Raw genomic sequence first — 7,599 nt, forward strand, 5'->3', positions numbered from 1 at the left:
TTTCCATTGGAAACCACCTTGCTTGGACATGAGGAGCAGCCCAATATTGGCACCACCCTAGGTAAGCTCCCTCTGCAGCCCTGCCCCATGGCACCAGCCCCTTCACATCTGGAGAGAGCCCACCTGAGGCAGCTGAACACTTGCTTTGCCATTTTTCGTGGGCACACACCAGCAGTGGCTCACAGCTGTGTGGCAACAAGCATATCCAGGGCTTTCTCTCCCTCAGTCACTTCTGAACCATGAGCCTCTAATCCCTTTGGCTTCAGCTGCAAAACTCCCATTGATTGATAATGGATTTTCCACTGATGTAGAATCGAGCACTTCGACTACACCACTACGAATTAACAGAAGAGAGCTCTGTTAATCCTTTATAAGCAAGCTTAATCTCGTGGTTTAGAGAAGGAGCAAAGGCTCTGTTCTTTCCAGTACCAGCTAGAATGTGATTACCATTTCAGAAAATCATTTTCATTTTCTTTGATTGATCCAATATTTCTTTGGAAGACATAAATCCAGACACCACCACAGATGCTTCTGCCAAGTAAAAAAGGAAGAGTTGAGCTATGAATCCTGAAGCTGAAAGCTGGGATCAGCACCCTAGGACTTTCAGTTAGTCCACAGAAAGTGCTGTCATCTAGAAACAGCAGTCTGACAAAGCCTTTACAGCATTCACCTTTCAATTAAAAAGAGTAACATCTGAAACCTCACATGAAAATGGCTTTAAGATTTGTCAGGGCTCTCTCTTAATGATGTGATTCGATCATTTCCTGTACATTAGTAATAGTTAGGGCTATTAAATGCAAGCAAGTATTAGCACTTTTAAGGACTTACAGAATCTGGCTAATAACTCTGAAGCAATCAAGTCATCAAAAAGATGAACTGAACTTACATTAAAGACACTTTTTCCATTAAAACAAGATTTTGTTAGATCAACTCAGGCTTTAGGTCAGTGGACACAGAATGGTTCTCTTTTTGCAGAAAAGGAAATTCATCACTACACATCAATGTCTGGTAAACAGGAACTCACTCTGGCTCCAATGAAAAATGAGAAAGCACTGCTCAGCAAGCCTTGTCCCATTTGCAGCAAACAGTCTGAGCAAGGATACTTACTTACACCTTAGCAGTAAAATCATGAAAGATCAAGCCCAAATATTACAGCTATAACTGATGTCCTTACTTTGATGTCCTATCCTGCAGCACAGGAGATGCAAACATTTCATTGAGTCAGTAATTCAACGTACGTGCTGCTACTATGCTAGGATGCAAAGAAGTCTTAAAATACAGCAGCATAGTGGCTCCTCTAAAACACTGGAATGCCACCTATCTCCATAAAATGTTTATCTTTGTCAAGCATTTCACTGCCACTGTTCAGCTGGATGACCTTTGGCAGGAGCAGCAGAGGCTGACGTGCACCTTCATTAAAGCAGCGCCTCCTCCTTCCCCGCCTGCAAGAACAATGAGCGCGGGAGGGAAGAGGTGAGCAGTCCTCGGGGTAATGAAGAGATTTCGTTTCAGAGGGTTACCAATTATTTATGAGCAAATCCCCAGATGAACACATCCAAAGCTGAGCAGTTTTTAATACATTTCACTTCTGTACACACGGCCCAACACAACGAGATGCGAGCTAAACTGGACTGGACTGATTATCCGAGGTGTCAAACAGTGAGTTCAGTCCAACATCAGTAAATCACCCTTATGTTTTTCAAAGTACAGTGGTCTTCTAGATTTAAATATCTTTCCCAAAAGTCCTCTAAGACTCATAGAAATTATTCTCTATAATATTTCCTATCCATCAAGATCTCAGCAAAGAAAAATCTCATCCTGAAGAATTTCTGTAATTATGCTGATGCAGTTGTCTAAATAGTCTAATACTCAAATTCTAATATTGCCCAGCTGTGAATGGGATCTTACTCAACAATAGGACTAAATGGATCTGAAGTTTTCTTATTAAGAAAAGGTAAGACCTTTTTCTTATTAAGTAAAGGCCTTCTTCTCCAGAGCTGGGTTTAATCTTTTTTAAAACAAAGACTTCCTTCTAAAATAAAACTGTTTTACAACTGTGCTTTTTAAAGAGAAGATCTGAAAATTCGTCCTGTGATATGGGAAAGGCAAACATTACACACACTTTACAAGCAAGGGCAGTGAAACCGAACAGTTGTATGTGCAGGAAATGCTCTTCACAAAAAGTCAGTAATCTGTTTACAAATGCTATCATTGGAAACAGTCATCCTGCAAGACTTGAAATGAAACCCAATCCACTGGCAGGCAGTGAATGCCCAGATCTGCAGAACCGCGCTTTGAGCTCCAGCTTCCCACAGCTTCCAGCCAACAGGATGCTGCCAAAGTCACCACCACCAGTGGTTCCTCTGTCCCACTTCAATGACTGTCTGTGGCTGTGTCCTGATGGCCCCAAGGCCACCTTTCACTCCCAGCTCAGGTGCTCTGAGCCAGGACCCCACCTGGGCACTCCAGGACGTGTCCTGCAGAGCAGCCCCAGAGCCAGGTTTGTGCCTGGCCAAGCAGTGGCCTGCCATGCCCAGGTGGCCCCAGGGGAAGGCAGCCTGTCATCCTGAGCTTGGGGAGCTCTTGGTGCTGCCTGGAATGAGCACAGCCAAGGGGCAGCAGACAGCAGGCCCTGCAGGGTCCCTGCCTCTTGGAGCCATGTCTGAAAGCTGCCCTTCAAAGGGAAATGTCTGGGGAGACCCTCATCATGTAAATACATTTGAAACTCCACATGGAATGAGCACTTCCTGCCTTTACTGCACAGCACCCCAGGAGAAGAGCTGGGTCTCTCACATTCCCACTGCCCTCTCCCCTTCAGGCCAGCACTCACCTCAATATCTGCACAGCCCCAGGGGCAAGCTCCCCTCCTGGCCTAGCCAGACTAAACTGCTCCGATATTGAGAAAATAAAAAATAAAAAGCCACTTAGAAATCCATTTTAGATTTGTTTGCATTACTTTAAAGGGTTTGCTATATATTTGGATGAAAGAAGCCCATTAAGTACATCTATATTTACTTCGTTACAGCGTGGCTCTTGAAGTTAGATGAAAAGATTTACCCTGGCCACGTTTGTTTATTCATCAACATCAGCTAGATATATTTTCAAAGGCTCATCCTCATTGCATTTACATGAAAGCACACAGATTTTTTTTTCCCAACAGTTGTAAGGCATTCTGAGAGGTATGAAAGGGCAAAAGAAACTTTAGTGAGAATTACAAAATCAAGGAACAGTAGATGCACAATTTCTGCTTATAAATGGAGGTGGAAACCCACTCTTTCCCACCTGGATTCATTCTTCCCACCCTGCAGATGTATCAACAGCAACAAGCTGCAGCTGGATGCTCAGTGCCCCTGACTCAAGCCCCCATAAAGGCACCTGGCACAAACACCACGAGGGAAGCATTAACCCCTCCTGAAGCTCAAGACCTTAAGCAAACATAGCCCCCCCAAGTTTCTGAAGTTTTTCTCTGTGCTTTGACAAGAAAAATTAGGAGTTTTGTTCCCCCCCAGGTGGCATTGAAGATGAAGCAGAAGCACAGCCTATCAATGACTGAGGCCAACTGTACAAGTCCCATTATCTTGGACAGGAACCCAAACATAACTTGGTACTTGCATGCCTTTATTATCAAAACTTTATCCTCAATTTATTTAAATATTTAAATGATATTTATGGGCACTATCTTTCCTCATGAGTTTACACTTTCCCACGGAAGACTTCCACAGTGATTAACAATGCTGATCTTTATCCTTCACACTGACTATTCATTCATCCTTTCTAAACGAATACTGCTTACATACGACCCAAGAGGGCTGTAACAAGGCAGTATTTATCTACCCTAATAATCTGCTGTGCCTGCTTTAATTAAAAATGGGTTATATCACATCCATGAAGCACAGGCACACCTCCTGTCACTCGTCATCCACCTCACAGCTGTGCTGGGTGCACCTTCTCAGAGCAAGCTGTGGAGGTCCCACCACCTGCAGCCTGCCCACCCCTGCCCAGGTAACTGAGGGAGCAGTGTTGCCAAAAAAACTGCTTCACCACAGAAGAGAAGCAGAATGAAACTGCAGAGGGGTTTGCAGTTTGGGGCCTTGAAGGAGTCACTGAACACCTGCAGGCTGCCATTCACCCCAGTTCACAGGCAGGGCACCACTGCTGGCATGGCACATGGGGATTTTGGGAGGTGAGGGACCAGTGGAAGGAGTGACTGATGGAGAACCTCTGGCACAGCACAGCAGTTCAGTGCATGAAGAGTGCCAGGATGGAGATGGGGGAGCAGCAACCAAGGACATCTCAACTACCTGCAGTAAATTGGCAGCCAAATCAGGATTCAGCTTCCTCATCTGTGCTGCAGCTTTCACAGGTCCTCCATGGGCCCACATGACTGCATAGTGATTTCAAAATTTGGAGTTTACTTCTCGTAGTATTGCACAAATGAGTGTACACTGCTTGCCTTTCCATGTTTCACTCCATGCAAGCAGTATCTTATCATATGAACATTTACAAATGGACCATTTTCCCCTGAAAGAAACTTGAGCTTCTCCCCTCACCAGAACTTTTTTGGCATTATTATAGACAGTATAAGGCAGTAGCAGTACTGATGGCATCCCTGGGATGCTGGATGGGCAGCAAGCAGCCAGGGCAGCGTGCCTGCAAGCCACAGGCTGTGCAACCTGAGCCTCATCCAGCACCTCTCCCTGCTGGCTCCAGGCAGGGCCACACCTTCAGCAAACCCTAAATCATGGGAGGGGCCACTCCCCATCTCAGCTTAGCAATCAGAGGGGCAGCCCTCTGCTCCCCTTCACCCTGCCTGGGCTCCCTCCCAGCCCCAGCACAACCACCACACTCTGGGACACCTGCCCTCCCCACTGCTGCTCCAGGGCTGAGCTACCCTCGCATCCTCTGCCTGAAACCTGCCCCATTCTCAACACCTGGAAGCAGAGGCATTGCTGCAGGGGTATGGGTAGTGTTATCTGAATGATTTATTGTTTTAACTGTCACATGATTTTGAGTCCTCTTGGTCTATTAATCTTATTCTTGCATTATATTTTACAGTTACAAACTCCATGGGTTTGGAACTACTTTGAAAAAGCTCCTCAGTTCTCTATCCCCATCCTTACTGGAAGTAAAATAACTGTCCTGTTCCAGCCATTGAACTCTGCAGCACTCCACCATGGGCATCAATGAGCTGATAAACTCATTTAACTCCTTTGTGTGTCAATGTCAGTGCCCCAAGAAAGAAAGTTCCTTAAACTAAATGCCACTGCACATCCAACAAGAAAAACTTGATGGCTTTTCTTGTGGACTCCTCAGTGCTCCCTAAAATATAAATTAACTCTCAGATCATCCTTGTTTAGGACTTGGAATCCAGTTGCCACTTTCAGATCAATAGAACTGTAATAGTAGAATAAATTCAGAACTAAAGTTATCTGGTAGTAGTCATTTGTACACAATACATGATCTAAAGCCACGTGCACTTCCAAATGCCTGGCAATGAGGCCTATGAGGAGCACAGTGCCTTAAAACACAATGGATTACCTGTTTCTTTTCCTCATTAAATGACATCTCATAAAAGGAGCCAAACAAAAGATGGGTGAGTTTGATGACTGTCATGTCCCACAACTTTTACTCATTTGAGCAATGCGTTGCCTCCAGGTCCGGTTCTCATTTGGAAGTTGCAGATCCTAATTGCTGACCTGAATATTGATTTTATGTTAATAAAAATCTGTGTTGAAATGCTGGTTAAGTATAAAATTGCTCTAGTACTTCAGGCCTGCATGGTGTCACACATGCTGTACTATTTTCTTTTTCAATGAGTGCAAAAGACACTCACCCCTTACAGGAGATGCCCCACAGGCTGCAGAATTTGGCCTTTGTTAAATAAACTAAGACCTGAATAAATCACTTTTCCAATTAGGAGAGGCGCTTTTGCAATAACGAAGTTGTGCACCTGAAAATTTTTTAAGAATGTAAAATAAAACCCCGTGGAATTTGAAATGTCTTGTTCTGTATCACCTAAGAGAAACAAACACAACAACAAAGTACTTCCATTTACCTACTGGGTATCTTTAGCAGTGTTTGCTTCTACAAATTCTCTTAACAGACGCTGCTCCAATCATCATTTATCTGCAACACAGACAGACTTTGAGAGGACTAAGGAGGATTTGCCTCTGGTTTCACACAGCGTGCTTGTTTTTTTGAAGTTTAATTTCATAAAATAAGAACTCTGGATAAAAGTTAATCAAGCACAGCTGCAAGGCTTCCTAGGCTGCTAGGACGGGGGGAAATATTTTCTGCCAAGATTTTTTCTTTGCTCTTCCTCTGTCTCACTCCTTTTCTGCATTTATTGCTTAATGGCTTAGTATTATTTCAAAGGCCGTTCCTTTCACAAATGTAATCAATTCGTGCATTCAGCACCACACACGATACGTTACTCTCCTTATAACCAAATCTCTGAAGGATAGATGAGAATGAAAGGTTAAAGAGCTCTATCTTCAAAGTGCTATAGTTCAGACACCTATAAATCACTACGTTTGTTTATCTAGCTAATTGCCCCATTAGCGTCCGTAGCATCTCAAGCTGCACAACTTTCTGCTGTGCCCGGGGGTCAGTTTCTGTTTTCCCTCTCCGGAGCCCTGCGAGCCGCAAGCCCCGCGCAGCACTCGGCGTTAGGGACAATCTGCGCTCGCAGCTCTGCCGGAGGAGCAGCCCCGCTCGCCCCAGTCCTCCACGAGACTTTCCGAGCCCAGAGCAGATGCCACGGCGACACAAACCAGAGCCTGCCACTGCCTAATAGGATTGCAATGGAAATAGGGTTACGGGGCTGGCTGGCAGGAGCGGGGAGGCGCGGTAACCCCGCGCCGCGGAGATTCGCACAGCTGACCCGGCCGGGGCCGGGGCTGGGGCCGTGTCCCGCACCTGCGTCCGCTCCTGCCGCCCGCACCGCCCGCAGCTCCGCCCGTGCGCAGCGCCCGCAGCGCGGAGCGCAGGGACAGCCCCGCAGCGGCCCCGCAGCGACTGCGCCAGCGCCCCAAAACACGGACACGGACACGGCAACTTCGCGCACCGCCCCCAACTCACCGGGAGGCGCGGGCCCCGCGGAGCGGAGCGTCCCTAGATGCCGCCGCCTCCCGCGGAGCGCAGCCCGCAGCGGCGCGGCCACGGAGCCGAGGGAGGAGAGGCAGCAAGTTGCGGCGCGTCTCTCGTCTCTTCTTCTCTCCTCTCCTTTTCTCTCCCTACCCGCCTCCTCCTCCTCCTCCCCCTCTCTCCCTCCCCCTCCTCCGCCCGGCGGGAGGGTCGGGGGAGGCGGCGGAGGGGCCGGAGCGCGGCCGCGGAGCGCGGCGCGGGCACTGCGCATGTCCCCGCGCCCGGCGGCGGAGCCAGGGAGGCGGCGGCGGCGCCGCGGGCCGGCAGCGAGCGCGGCACGGCTCGGGCACGGCTCGGCACGGGCACGACTCTGCACGGCACGGCATGGGCACGGCTCGGCACGGCCCTGCGGAGGCTGCGGGGCACGGCTCCCGCCGCAGCGCCTCGCTCGCTGCCCACCTTGCGGCAGTGCCGCGGCCCCGGGGGCCTTGGCCGCCCCGAGCAGCGGGGAGC

The 7,599-nt window shown here is 48.2% G+C and overlaps 1 protein-coding gene across 1 annotated transcript in view; it reads right to left on the reverse strand.

Annotated features, from left to right (window-relative positions):
* Window positions 1-7,315, reverse strand: part of PAG1 (phosphoprotein membrane anchor with glycosphingolipid microdomains 1) — a 106,446-nt gene extending 99,131 nt beyond the window's left edge. Inside the window, exon 1 of the mRNA XM_063170829.1 lies at window positions 7,081-7,315. The gene's annotated coding sequence lies outside the window, so the exon portion shown is untranslated. The remainder of the gene's footprint in view (window positions 1-7,080) is intronic.
* Between the last annotated feature and the right edge of the window lie 284 nt (window positions 7,316-7,599).

The sequence above is a fragment of the Melospiza melodia genome, chromosome 1, assembly GCF_035770615.1.
Source record: "Melospiza melodia melodia isolate bMelMel2 chromosome 1, bMelMel2.pri, whole genome shotgun sequence".
Taxonomy (NCBI): domain Eukaryota; kingdom Metazoa; phylum Chordata; class Aves; order Passeriformes; family Passerellidae; genus Melospiza; species Melospiza melodia.